At 36.3% G+C, this 15485-nt stretch overlaps 1 long non-coding RNA gene across 2 annotated transcripts; it reads left to right on the top strand.

Moving 5' to 3' along the window:
• Window positions 1-3616: 3616 nt before the first annotated feature.
• Window positions 3617-6522, top strand: LOC147476146 (uncharacterized). 2 transcript variants are annotated; one of them, XR_015209084.1, is made up of 5 exons: window positions 3617-3699; window positions 4414-4530; window positions 4640-4804; window positions 4958-5096; window positions 6218-6522. It is a non-coding gene; the product is annotated as an uncharacterized LOC147476146 (long non-coding RNA). The 2 variants fall into 2 exon arrangements; XR_015209085.1 differs by having other exon boundaries at window positions 4971-5096.
• The last annotated feature ends 8963 nt before the right edge of the window (window positions 6523-15485 follow it).

A 15485-nucleotide genomic window follows, 5' to 3' on the forward strand; every position in this document is an offset into this window, starting at 1 on the left:
ATGCTATACACTTAGGAATATTAGTATTGTTTCTTTCTCCATGCTCTTAACAATCTAGAAGTCTCACGTATTTGCCAAGGTCAGAATAATTGTTAGAAACTTAGGTTAATATATAGGTAATAATCTTTACATCTATCTATAAATATATTACATGAGTATCTATGATTGTTAGCAGTAAGTTTCTGAAATCTAGGCTAGAGTACTTATTCTACAAATCCTGTGAGAATATAGCCTAAAGCCTTATATGAAGCCGAAACATTTGAGAAATGACACAAGGGAGAAGTAAAATCCGGATAGAGAAATCACACGTCCACTTGCTTGATCACTAAACCATATCCTAAGCGAGAATTTAGGCCCTCTTTGGATCGATATAGCCAGAAATTCAAACCTATGAATTATTTTCCGCTTAGTCAGCCCAATCGAGCCTTTCATTAGCCCTTCCATAAACCACAATTCCTTTACCCTGTTACAAAAACAAAACAAAATAAATAAAATAAATCAACCTACCCAATTTAGAATAAGTCTGAGAATAGAATGATGAAGAAAGAAGAAGAGAAAAACATGTGTAAACAAAAATTAGTTAGTTGCTTCAGAAAATAAAGAAAATAAGTTTCCATCCAAGGAAAAGAAAAATATATAGAAATAAATAAAAACTCCAAAAAATAGAATAAAGGGAGTCAAAAGCCAAAGAAAAGAAAAAGAAAAATATGGCTAAGGATGGAAACAAAGTATAGAAGCAAAAGGAAATAACAAGGTTTTCTCTAAGTTACATAATATGAAGACTCTATTATCTCAGACTTGTCCTTTTGAATATCCATTTCCTTCCTTCTTAAACCATCTCCTAATCCCCTTGATACCTAATAAAGACCTCTAGCTCAATTAGGAATAGGTTAGTGTGATAGTAAGTGGCGATGTGTTTGATCGACTCCAGCTTCCTTTGTTGTCATTGAGATTGTAAGGTAAAGTGTGCCCACTATACCTTTGGAGTAGCTTAAACTTGAGTGGAAAAATCGAGTGTTGTTTCTTGACTATTATTGTGAGAACCTACTTAAGGACGCTTATTCGAAGTTCTCGAAACAAACCCGCTAAACATTTTTATAGTACTACTCATTGTGTATATGTTTATTGTAGATGATAGATTATTATGCATATATTAACTTAGGTTTCTAACTTGGTTATTCTTATTCAATTGCTAGAGAGATGTATAGGTAGTTGAGCATGAATAAGGAAACAATAGTTTTATTTTCTTAGTCGTTGTAGTATAGATGAAGTTTGTGAGTACCTTCATGGAAAACTCTCACGAGGCTATAACTTCGTCCACTAGGAATTCCTAGTGGTTTAAGGCCTTGTTGCATATGGTCAATGCAATCGCACTCAGCTTAAACGAGAGTAGTTAGAACTCCATTTTTGGTCACTTATTCTAATTTCTCATCTTTGCTTGAGGACAAGCAAAATCTTTGTTTTGGGGGTGGTTTGATAAGAGCCCAAAAGTGTAGTTTTAACCCTTAATAATCATACCGTTAGACCAATTATGTGAATAATAAGTAAGAGTTAATACCGATTACGTGTTTTATGCATTTCGGGCTTCAAAGTCCATTATGTGCAGAAATGTGCCACTTTTAGCGAGATAAAGGAGCAAAAGTCGTGAGAACTTCGAATGCCATATCTTTGGACTCGGACCACCGAATTGGGCCTACCTTATGTCAAAACGACCGGCTCGGAAAGAGCTTTGAAATGGTCCAAGCCTTGACCCAACCAGAGGAGCAGAAGTGGACGAAAAGTCTGTTGAAGCCGAATCTAGCTGAAGAGGCCTTTTTGGACTGAAAGAATTGGGTTTTGGGCTTGATTCTCTGGCCCAAAACATGGCTCCAAGCCCATGCACGATTTTTGGATCTGGATGTATCTATATATATATATATAAAAGCTCGCGCACATTCTCTCTCCTCACCAGATCGCTCTATTTTGCACCTAGAGCAATATGATTGGCTCTAAAAATTGGATAGAATAATAATTAGTCAAACCTCCCCAGATTTGTTTAAATCTCCTAATCTATTTTAATTTTCTATGGACTCCTCAAAGTAAAAAACAATAAATTAAATAAACCTTATACAACCTCCTTGTATTTGTTTAAATCTCCTTTTCTATTAAGTAATAATATTTATCTCCTAACAAAAAACCATTAAACCCCACACTACTGCAGAAATTGGAAACCCGAAAGTCAGAAACTCCGAAAAGTGATCAAACCTAAACCTAAAAAAACTCTGCGATTTAAAAAAAAAAAAAAACTTTGATACAGAAAAATCCTTCTTACGCTCCGGCCTCCCAACTTCTCTCTCTTTCATCTCGGATTTCAGTTTAGTGGGTAAACTTGCGTAGAACTGGCTATATACCTCAGGTGGTAACCCTATCTGAAGACAAAATGGGGTTATTAACATTCCACCACCAATTCCGAAAAATCCCCCAAACATTATTCCTGCTAACAAGACCATTACGGGAAAAGTAAGCTTCGAAGGTCCAGTACTTTAGTTTGAAGATGTCCATCCTTCATGAAAATACCAAGCATACTTCCATTTTCGCCCGGACCCTACCAAGATAAGTATCACTGATAAGAAATTTCCAGGTCTTGACTTTTTGGTTTGTTATTCTTTGCTTTTTCTTCTACATTTGGTACTACATGCGACCAAATTACACAACAAACAACACATTTCAAAAGCTGATTTCAGCATCCATTATTTCATCTATATCCCCATTTTTGGCTGTTACGGATGGCTATGGTGCTACTGACACTTCTTTCAGATGCATTGAAAGCTGTAGGCGCAGAGATTGAGCACTCGGCAGCTTTCCCACCTTTGTCTTCTCTGTCTAATCCAAAATCTTTCATCCAAGAAGAACTTGAGAAACTAGATGACAAGCAATCAAGGGTCTTCATCATTGTTTGGTCTTCGTTAGAACTAGCCACCCAGATAATTACAGAAGCAAAAGAAAGCGATCTCATGGGAAGGGATTCAGCCTGGATCACAGCAGACTCGATTACAAACCAATTTGACACGGTTAACTCATTAGTTATGTTCTCCATGGCCTGGAAGGCGTTATAGGAATCAGAACCCCTTTCTCCGAAACTAACTCTCCGAAACTAACCCGTCATTAAGACTTCTCTATAAAATTTCAGAATCTTTTTCGATCTATGTACCCTCAAGAAGACAACTCTGAACATCAAATATATGCTCTCCATTCATATGATACACTTTCCACTCTCCTCCACTATGATAATTGATTAGAAGAAACAATTATCTTGACTACGGTCACTATTTCACTAAGTCTTTCTTGAGCCTACCAAGAGAAGTATCACCATCATCGAAATTTCTAGGATTGACTTTGTTGTGACTTTTCTTCCTCAACCTTTGCCCAAACCGATGTTACTAAGGTATGTTTACAAGGAAATTACACAACTAACAAAAAGACATGAAGCTAATCTCAACATTTTACTTTCTTCTATATCCAATAATCTCAAAATAAATTGATTTGTAATATGTAGAAAACTGGCCCGGTATTCTATCCATCGAGTTGAGGTTGAAAGAGAATCCTCTTGAACCTGTGTTTTCTCGCTATTTTTATGAGATGTAGGTGAGCAAAGGTATGTGCTGTCTTGGAGGTGAAAGTGCAGCATTGAGCAGAGTCAATGAGTACTTTTGGAGTAAGGTAACAAATTGCTCCTTATAACTTTCTTGGCATGGAATTGCATATTGTTTCTGAAATTAAAGATGCATTGTTGAAAAATTGAAAATATATGTACAAAGTGTAAACGTTGCATTACATTTTTAAGAAAATGAGATATACCTTTCAACTTATCTACTGACCAAGTCTCTCCGTTGGATTTATTTTCAGTAAGACCAAACTAAGTATGAATAAAAGAAAAAAAGAACAAGAGAAATTCTACAGTCTTCCCTTCAATGTCTCTTCAATGTCTGTAAAGGTTGTCTTCCTTTCCCTTTAAGAAATTATGGAAATCTACAGTTAATTTTTGGCAAGTAGGAAAAATGAAATAATTTATTGTATACTTTTTGTGATGAAACATAGTTTTTAGTGATGAGTGTAGTGTTATTAGGAGAAGTATACATGTTGTGGTAATGTCCTGCAGAAAGCATACATGCATGAACAGTAGATCCCACCCTTTACTTGCAGTGCATGTATTAGTGCACCAAAGAGTTGAGTAACTTAAGTTCCTCTAACTGTGAGTGCCCTTATACATCCAATATTCATTTTCTATCTTTTTTTTGTTCATAGAAATTTCAGCACCAACGTTTTTATATCCAGTATGTGTCTTGGCGCCATAATCTATATCGTCTTAAAATTTGGTAAATGTTTATGAAAAAGATTACATGATTATTAGATTCTATTAAACTCTTCATGTAGGATTTGATTAGGATTTACAAAGAGACAAGAAATGGAATGTTAGGACCTGATTATTCAACAAAATTCTCTCTTTGGCTTGCATCGGGATGTCTTTCTCCACGTCTGGTGTTTGAGGAGGTAAGAGATGTCTTGGCAATACTTGCTTATTACATATTTCATTTCTTAATGATTTTAATCCAGCTTATGAATCCCACAAACTGATGATTCGTATTATTCTCTCATGAAGACGGAGATGATATTTTAACCTCTTAACCTGTGCAAGCGAAGTTACTCTTAGTATATATTACTAACTTATTTGAGAACTTACGACAAGGATTTAAGGCTCAGTCTGTCGGCTGTCGCTGTAAAATTTCTAAACATTGAAGATCTTCAAGGACACCGAGAATGGCTGGTAATTGTTTTTACTTTGCTTTCTAATGCAATGCAAATATTATTCAGATAGTTTGCCTATTTTCTTTTGCGTTCATCTATCCGGTTAACAAATTATAGATTTTTTGTTTTAAAGAAACTAAAGATTTTTCTCACTCTCTTATGGGTAAAATAGCTTTAATACGCAGGATACTTGCATCTGCACAAGGTCAAACCTTATTAGCAGCTCAGTTTGGTAGTCAGTTGCAAGAGTAGTTGCATTGAGTGGTGGAATTCCATGACCATCTCTAAGACCACCGAACCGGGGTGCTAAGGTTTGTCCTTTATCTTCGTTTAACAGAATCTTAGTATTTGAGCTCATATATTGGATTGAAGCATTGCCTGTTCCACCAGAACGTGATGAATTGGTATATCCTTCTTGATTAACCCCTCCTTTGTGTGGAGCATTCTGTGTTCCAATTTGAGGTAACGTGGTAGATCCTTCTGCATTACCCGTTTCAACAGTAGTAGCATAGAGTAGTGGACCTCCTTTACCTGCAGTGAAACCACCACTTTCTAGGATGTGGCCAATAGTACAAACTACAGAACTGTAAGGATCACTCCTAGAGCCTCCGGGTTGATCAGTACTAACTACAGAACTGTAAGGATGACTCCTGGAGCCTCCGGGCTCATTACGAACTACAGAACTATAAGGATGACTCCTGAAGCCTTTGGGTTCATTTCGGCGTGGACTGGTATTTTGAGTACGTAAAGGTCCACCAGCCCCTTGAGAATATGTTGTGGGCGGTCTAGGCGGTCTACTGCGTCCTCTTCTATAATTGTGGTTTCTCTGTGATGTGTTGTTATTAATTGCATCTCCGCCATGATTCTTTTGACCTATCCATCCTTAAAAACAAAGAAATAAGCTCTAGAGCCTCTCAGCACCTCTTTCCAGACACTAGGAGAATCAGCCTCAAGTAGGAAGAACTCTGCAATCAGTGACATTTGAAAGAAAAAGGAAAAATAAAAAACCATCTAATGGAAACTAGCATAAGGTGTTGCAGTAAAGAGATTATAGCTCCTTCAGCTTTTTGATTCAAAATATACTCTTTGATTCAAGACTAATTGTCTGTAGCATTCTTAATAATGGACACATGATGACCTGACCCATCTAAAGCTAAACTTGGATCTGAAGTTTTAGTGGCGAAAATATGAAAACTAAGAAAGTATGAATTTGCAGTGTAGAACCTCTCTTCGTCCAAGCATGGGTTCTTTACATTTGATTTGTATACGGTTTCTAAAAAGCAAGTGTAGTTCACGGGTAACCTGTTTGGTTCATTTACTTTATTTTTATTTTCAGCTTTCTCTTCCAACCAATTGTTCATGTAAAAAGCTTCAGTTATGATATGTTTATTTTTATTATTTATTTTTGCTTCTTATAGAATTTGTATTGTAGGGAGCCCACAGTATGCACAACATTCCAAGGGTGTAGGCTTAAGACAATGTACTTATGCATAATGTACTACTTGGACGACTGAGAATCTGTTGTTTGACTACCAGTTTTGCAAGACAGGGGTACTTGATAATGTCAAGAAGGATTGGAAGAGGGTTGCTATCCTCAGCATCATCTTTCTCATCTTCATCATTATTAGTCATTACGACAAAATATTTGCAAGTATGTCTTCCATTACTTTTGTTCCTGTCACAAAATGATTACTTTATCCTTATTTTCAATTCATAAACAAAACCTTTTCTTTTCAATATGTTGTTTATTTTATTCAGTATTTATATATATGTTTTGCAGCTAATATCAAGTTTGTATTGGCAAGAACATCTAGGGACTATTTCATGCTAGGTGTCTTATAGTCCTGACTCCTGTGTCAACTATTTGTTTGAGAAAAAATCTTAAGAGATGTCTAAAGATGGGTTTCAATTTTGACTTCGTGACTGCAAAAAGACAAGGTTATTGGGTGAGATTTTATTTTTCTTTTTAGAAATTCCAACACCACTTTGTGTAGACACCAAGTATATCAGTCTCACATGCATGCTTTTGTTGTTTTGCCAAATCAAAAGTTCGTTTATAAAGTGTTCCCTTTCTCTTCATTTTTTTGCTTTTTCTTTCTTTCTTTCTTTCTTTCTTTAGTTTTCCCCCAGGACCAAGGATTATATATTCAACAAATGGATTTAGTATGTGCAATAAAACTGCATTATATGTGGGCGTCAAAGTTCGGACACATAAATTTAAAAAAAATGCAACTTTCTAGATTACACCCACTTCTCTCAGCGACTTTGACATCTGAGGTTTGACTACTTCACTAGACCTCTTACTTTGGTCTTCCACTCGACTCTCTATTTCCTCTATTGAATATATGATTAATCACTTCAACGCCACACCGCCTACTTTTGTTGTTTAATATATGTTTGTGTTCATTTCTTGGTTTTGTTGATTTCTCAATTTTCAATCATTATTTATTTTTGAGTGTTGGAAATTGGCGTGAACAAGTGATCCTATTTGCAAATTGTTGTTTTCCTCATAGACTCATCAATTATTTATTAAGGTTTTGTTCCACACTAATGAAACTAATGAGTCACTTCATGTGATTTGTTGGTTAACGAGTAAATGGTCCATTTGCGGTTAGATATTCCGACCTATAAATTGGACTTATACAGATCAAAGTTTAGTCGTTAGGTTGTTGTTTGCCTGTTTGCTAGCCTATTTGATTTTTGTGTGTAGTGAGACCTTGCAAGTGGAAAATGTTTCTGAAGTGATTTTTGGCTTTAGTTCTTTAAGATTTAGGATTTATTACCTAATAGTTGTGTACCCTTTTTGCAAAGAGAGAATGATGAGTACCTGATGCTAGCATTATCAAACTGCAAAACACGATCTCCTCACTTCTCTTAGAGGCTTTAGGTATTAGTCGTGATTATCTTTGAACACATTGAATAGATGAAAAGTGGGTCATTGCTTGGTAACTACTATCCTGCACACTCAGAGCCAGATCCTACTTTAATCACTATTCTTCTACAGTTCTACAGATTCATCATCAAAGTCAATCGGTGGATGTTCCTCCTAGGCAAGGAGCTCTAATAGTGAAAATTAGGGATCTTGTACAGGTATGATTGTACATAGATTCTTGGAACCTTTACATTCCAAAACTTACCTGTTTGTTGTTTGTCAATTATGTTCTTAATTAAAAATGACAAGTTCAAAAGTGTGGAGCATAGAGTAGTAGTTGGACACTTTGTTGAAGGTTTTCAGTGACATCCTTTTCTTTCGAATGGCACTTGAATCACAGTATGGGGCTATATATGGGCAACGGGCCAATAAAGGAATCTCTTTCATAAGATAATCTATCAGAATATAGGGAAAAACAACCCTACCTGATTTTAAGATATGTCCACACCAGTGTGAGAATAGCCAGGAGGATATACAAATCAATTTTTGTTGTTCTAAACATTACACAGATAATGATTTTTGTTTTAAACTTTCTTCATAGTAATAGAATTTGAAAGTGGTTGATCAGCCAAAAAACTAAAACTCGGAGTACAAGAGTATAACAAGTAGCTAGAATATGAGAAGTCGAGTTTGCGGTTAGTTGATCTTGGGTACACACATTGGTAAATAGATTTTTGATGCTCCCCTATAATAATTAGTAGGGAGGAATGGGTCGTGAGAAACTAATATAGGTCTTTTTGCATGAATGAGATGGAAATTTTTTGCAGTGCGATCACATGAAGAGATGATTGTGAACTTAGTATGTGTTGGCTTTCTTTTCTCAGGTGTTACGCAACATGCAACCACAGGAAAGAGCTTTTGTAAAGGCTTTGTTGTCACCAGAATCAGAACATGCAGTACGTAGAAACAGGGGTGGTTGTGACTTCTATTCCAATTGCCCCTTTTAATTTTTCAAGGTACATAATGGAATTCATATAATATAACGATTCAAAGCACGCTCATCAACTCTTATGAGGACCTGAACCAAACCTCAATTCGTTTAGGTTTGGGGTTAACAAGTACTTAACCTACCATAGTTATGAAAAATAATGACTTAATTAAAGAATTGGTTTGCCAGGTACATGAACAGTATGAAAGGGAAAATCATTTTTACATTCTAGGTACCCCCGTGACTGTACATGAAATTACAAAGACTAACTCGATGGGTTATATGATGTTTTGGCTCTCCATATTGAACATTTACCTTACTAATTAAGAGACAAGTGAATGGATGAGAGTATAAGAAAGTTTGTGCAATCATTGAGCCATGTAGAATATGAGTCTATCTCACTAATACATTGAAATTGAACTATTTTAGGTGGTTCAAAGATGAAGGTTGTGATTGGTTATTTGCTTTGATTGGTGGTAATGGAACAAACTACAAGCATTCGTTATGCAACTTAGGTGGTATTCGAAGGTACTTTGAATAATTGTGTATATATCTGCAATCCATATAATTGATACTTGAAATAAGAAAATCATTGTTACAATGTAAATGATGGTAGACTATGTAGTGAGAATCTTTTAGGAGTTTCAAGGCACAAACTAAAACTTCATGTTAATGAGTTGCTTCTTTCATCATCAAGAACTGGTGGTTAGTTGCATTCTCCTTTGGCATCTAAGCATGTGTTCTTGGCCTTTTTCAGACACCACAAGAAGAACACTGCATCGTATACGAAGCTGATGCATTACAGTTTGGTGGTGATGAATAGTGATGGTGAGATGGTAATCGTCAATAAATGTCCATTGATTGATTAGGGTGACAATACTCTGGGAGAATCTCCACCAGTGCTACATGAACTTAATGTGAAGTTAAGAGATATAAGGCGGGAGCAGCTAAAGAGGATTCGTGAAGACATAAATATTCTATGCAGGACATAAATATCCTTACTTCATTATCAACTATAACCTTTTGTTTTGATTTATGTGTTGTGCCGACTGAGACTGTACCTAAAATCTCAGCATATGCCGACATTGACTTCTTAATTGTATCAACTCTCAACTAGACTCCTGTGAGATCAGGAAATTTAAGTCTCACTTTGAGGCCAGGAAGCCAATTCTGCTAGGGTTATTGCAGTAAATTAAATCTTGAGCTGAGCTTTTCCATGAAACTATGCTTTTGTTTTTTGATGTATATTAGATTTGACTTAGAAAATCTCTGCCTAAATATCCTTGCACTTTCATAGAGTTGTGGCTTAACTGAGTTGCGTGTAAGTGTGTGTTTGATTAGGATTAGAGTAAGTGTGTGTTTGATTAATCGGTTTAAAACAAACAATTTGATCGAGCTACAGGATTGAGCAGAGAAACATTCACCAGGAATACTTGGCTCAAATCAACAGTATGATTACATGTATGTACTATCTAATTTGATGTAACACCCTGTGAGTAGTTACTGATAATCACTGACGATACATTTGAGGACAATGAGAGGCAGAAGAAGTCATAGATAAAATTTGTCAATGCAAGCCAATGATCTTCAATGACTTTTGGTAGCTACTTTGACTAAACCTTGAAGTGGTGAGAATTGGATCCATGGGTCGTAAACATACTGAGAACTCGCACAAAATTATTTCAGAGTGTTCCACGTGGAAAATTACTACATTTGTTTGCAAGTGCACTTGGTAGGGATGAATGACTAACCAATAATTTTTTATTCTTTTACATATATTTTTCACAGGTTCTAACTTCACTGAAACACTTCTTTAACTTTAACAATTTATTAAATTTCTGCAACAATGAATGTGCAAACTAAGATCCTATATGACTCTAAACTCTCAATGTGTAAGTTTGAAACTTCTCATTTTCTCCTTCCAGACTTTGCCCGACAATTCTATTGAGTGTATACTGCAAATGCCTCACACCTGTATAACTGAATTTCATGGATATCCCCAATTAACTTAATCGGGCTTTCTCATAGACTCCTAAAAAAACACCCATTCATACGAATCCTAATAAAATAAAATTTTTAAAACCTACTAAACCAAAAACTCGACTTCTTATATCAAACTCACTCTTCTCAAAACTTAGCAAACAAACTTTCTTAAAACTCTCAAACCTAGCAGCCGAGTTAGATTTTGAAAGCTATCAAAGAAAGAGGAAAAACAAATTATCACCACCTTCCTATTCATGTAAGTTGTTCTTTAACACATTGTCAAGCTAGGTAATAGGGAATACACTTTGGTAATATATTGAAAGCTACTTTTCAGTCTCTCACACCACTAATTAATTGATGTTATGCCATATAGCAATTTTAATATGCACACATATATATTATAATTGTATTATGAGGCTGTCAGGACACTAAACTACGAATAATGAAATCCTTTTCATTTAAATTTGGTGGTGATTTTATAGATGTACAATACAAAACAAGACAAATTCAAAGCATACCAGGGGGTAAAAACGAAGAGTCAAATCCCAAAAGATGGTATACCCACCCATGGCTCAGCATAATTTTTCTTTTTCTTCTAATGTAATAAATACCCCACCCATGGCTCAGCATAATCTTTATTTTTCTTCTCATGTAATAAATACTGACCATCTGGAGAGGGGGAACACCAAAGTTATATTCACTAACTTTATCTGGTTAGATGGAATACCTGTAGTGGCATCAGGGGGAAAAAACAGAGTAAGAGACAATTGCCTCGGCAGTTCCATGAAACAAATCCCAAAAGACGGTATACCCACCCATTGCTCAGCATAATCATTCTTTTTATCTGGTTAGATGGAATACAGTGAAAATGAATTTTGCCTACCATCAGAAACAGGACCTTTAATGTTGAAAATAAGCAGAGACCAAACCAAAATTACATAGCCCATTTCAAAGCTCATAGACAAGTGTTTACAATATGTCTTATTTTCAAACCAGTAAAGTTACACCCACCCACTAATTTAACATTTTGACCTACTATTTAAATCTATTGATGTGTCAAAAGTCCTAATCATTGATTTACATAGAGATACATGTCCGTGTGTATTGCAATGCAAACCAACATTATCCAAATAATCGATTCGCAATAGTATGTCTAAAAGGAAAGTCTCGTAGGTAACACTACTCCATTAAAAAGAACTGTTGAAAAAAATTCCAAAAATATCATGTAACAAAAAATTGGAAACTGGATCAAATGCATTGAACTAACCTAAAAACTTAATTAAAATGGATGCAACTATACTTAACTTAACTCAAAAATAATTAACTAAAAATCGAAACTTTATATAAATGCATTGGGTTTTTTAAAATAAACAATGAGGCCAAAACGATTTTATGGACAACTCGATGTTTAGACGACTACACCATCACAAAACTCCAACCAATTAATGGACCATGGGCCAAAGTTTGGGCTTTAAGTAAAAGTACATACATATTTAGAAGACTTTGGGCTTTTGACGTTATTCATATATTTTTTGGGCTTAATACACTATTCATACATACAAAATACACTCTAACGCTTTGTTCAAACAATGTTACAGCATATTCAAACAACATTATGCAAAGTTGCATACATGTTTGTAATATTTTAACTATAAATTCCACAAACGTTGATAAATAGTAGCAGATAAATAATAGTTCGGTTAATACAAGTTTTATCGTTCCAATTCTTTGATTCTTCTTCCATCACAACTTAACGATTCAATAAGTGCAAGTTTGTATATCAATAAAAAGTTCTTAATAAATAATACTCAGACCAAGGACACATTTAAAAAAAAAAAATTAAACTCAACCACAATTAAATGAGTTAACAAACTTTATTATAGGCTATGTCTAAAATGCAATATAGCCCTAAGAAGTGCACTATGGGCATAAGCGATAAAATTGGATTGTATGCATCAATTTAGTTCGTATTACAGATTACCAAATGGGCTTATGACTTAAGTACACATTTGTATACAACCCACATTTTAATATAGTTTTAAAGTAATATTTTTTATACATAATAATAAAATGGAAAAAAAATCATATAAAAATGGTCCCCGTTCGTTGAACGGGTCCAAAAATCTAGTAAAAACAAAAGCTTAGCTCTTTGTTAATGGTAGATTAATTAGTAGAGAATTAGGGTTCATATCTTAGAATAGAAAGTAGCCATTAGAATAGCTTCTAGATCTAGATTTGATTGTTTTAATTAAGTTTAGTTTTAATTCAAATTCTTGTCTTAGATTAAAACTATTAGAATCATAGTTCTTCATTAGTATTAATAAATAAATAGCTATTTGTTAATTTCGATTTTGTCATTTCCAATTCTAGATCTAATTTCAATTCATGTCCTTATTTCATTTTAGTTATTAAATTAGATTTCATTATTGTTTAAATTAAGTAAATTTCGAATCTTGATAGTATGTTTAGTTTTAATCTAAATGGAAATGATTGCGTAATGATTCAAGGCTAAACCTCCATTTGAGGGGGTTGAGAAGCCTTGATGAAAGCTTGATTCCGTTTATCGTAGAGTCGTAAGTAATTTCTATTCTATGCCGTAAATAATTAGTTCACCATGAGAATGGGTTTAATTGTTCACATGCTAGTTATGAATTGGTAGAAATGCCATGTGTAATTAGGGATTAGGAATAACCAATTGTTCGTGCGTAGCAATTCAATTCGGATTACGACGATTCGTCGGTAGTGGATTAAGTTGAGTTAAGGTGGAATCAATTCCCCCTCTAACTCCTTATCATAGAATCACGTAGTAATTTCATAGTCGTTTATTTAATTGACTAGTTGTATCTTGTGGGTAAGTTGCATCGTAGTCTAGTTACTTATTTCGTAAAGCTCTCATTGACTTAAGACTGATTTCTTAGACTTAGAAAACAATCCATGCTAGGGAACTAGGAGTGGAACGAACTTCCTACTCCACTTAGTGCAATTCGCATTGAGAGTAGAAGCTTTGATAATTGAGACTCGTAAAAGTCCAGTTTTAGTTTACTTACATTTTGAATTCATCGTTCATTTCGTAGGTAAACTATTCATTTTACAGTATCAGCAATCCCGGCGGAAGCGGCATCGGGGTTGTCTTAGTTTCACCCGATGGAACGGTGATGGAAAAGTCCGTTCGCATAGACTTCGCCACTTCCAACAATGAGGCGGAGTACGAGGCGCCGATCAGGGGACTTCGTATGGCGCTGCAGCTCGGTGTCACAGAGCTCCAAGTATTTAGCGACTCGCAACTGGTTGTTCGCCAGGTTGCAAAAGAGTACACTACCCATGAAGGTAATCTTTCAAAATATCTTCAGGTCGTTCATCAATTATTGCCTTCTTTTAAGCAGGTACACATACATCATTTCTTGCGTGAGGAGAACCGCCACGCAGACAGTTTAGCTTACTTGGCTACCCAGACCCCGAGCTGCGTTCCCCGACAAATTCTCATAGAAATCGTCGATCGACCTGCATACCAAGTCGACCACACCTTGATGATAAGCGACCTATTTTCTCTCTCCGCCAGTCAGTTGAGTCAAACATGGATGCAACCCATCATTGATTATATCCAAGCCGCGCGCGCCCCGAGGAGTGCATTGTATAAGCGGATCCCCTACCAAGCGCGACGTTATTATTTGGTTCATAACAAATTGTTCAGAAAATCCGCTGGTGGCCCGCATTTACGGTGCATTACCCCAGAACAGGGTCAGTTGATTTTTGCAGAAATCCACGAAGGAGAATGTGGAAATCATGCCGGCGGTCGCTCGTTAGCCCACAAGGCCATCTCTCAAGGATATTTTTGGCCCCGGATGCAGATCGATGCCAAAGCATACGTCCTCAAATGTCTCAAATGCCAAACGTTTGGCCACAATATCATCCAACCTGCTCGCGAACTGATCAGCATAGCGAGCCCGTGGCCATTCCACATGTGGGGCATGGACATTATGGGCCCATTCATCCCATAGAAGAGTACTGGCTTCCGCTTTTTCCTAGCTGCAACCGACTACTTCACCAAGTGGGTCGAGGCTATTCCTTTAGCACACGTCAAGGAGTTACATGTCAGAAACTTCATTTGGACCCACATCATCACCAGATTTGGTTTGCCACACACATTAGTAATGGATAATGGGCCCTCAGTTCAAAGGCAGAACGGTTAAAGAGTTTCTAGCCAAGTGGAAGATCGTTCCGCCTTTTCTACTCCACAGTACGCTCAGAGTAATGGTCACGCAGAAGCCAGTAACAAAGCAATCTTGGAAAACTTGAAGAAAAAGATTGAAAAGAATAAAAGCCAATGGCCAAATCAATTGGAGAATATTTTATGGGCCCACCGCACACTACCGATCCAAGACCGCGGGCGAAGTCTCCATTCTCCTTATGTTATGGCACAGAAGCCGTAATTCCCACCGAGCTGACAGTCACTACGACTCGATCAGAACTTGTCGAGTCAGGACATAACGACTCCGTGTTAGCACGAGAAGTCGACCTGTTGGAAGAAAAGCGGGACTTAGCTGCCATCAGAGTCGCATCTTATCAGCAAACTCTGAAGAACTCCTACAACAAGCGAGTTCATCCTAGGTCTTTTCAACCTGGAGACCTAGTGCTCAAAAAGACGCAAGACGATTCCAAGTTAGCACCCACATGGGAAGGCCCCTACATCGTGGAACGCTGGTCCGTCGGGCAATGGAGCATACTTGGCTAAGAACCCAAGAGGGAAGATATTGCCCGCCCTTGGAATACTTATCTTGAAAAAGTTTACCAAGAAAGCGATATTCACGTTGTATATCTTTATGTTCACATTAATGAAAACTACGTTTCTTGGGTTAG

Source organism: Coptis chinensis, chromosome 9 (genome assembly GCF_015680905.1).
Source record: "Coptis chinensis isolate HL-2020 chromosome 9, ASM1568090v1, whole genome shotgun sequence".
In the NCBI taxonomy this organism is placed as follows: Eukaryota; Viridiplantae; Streptophyta; class Magnoliopsida; order Ranunculales; family Ranunculaceae; genus Coptis; species Coptis chinensis.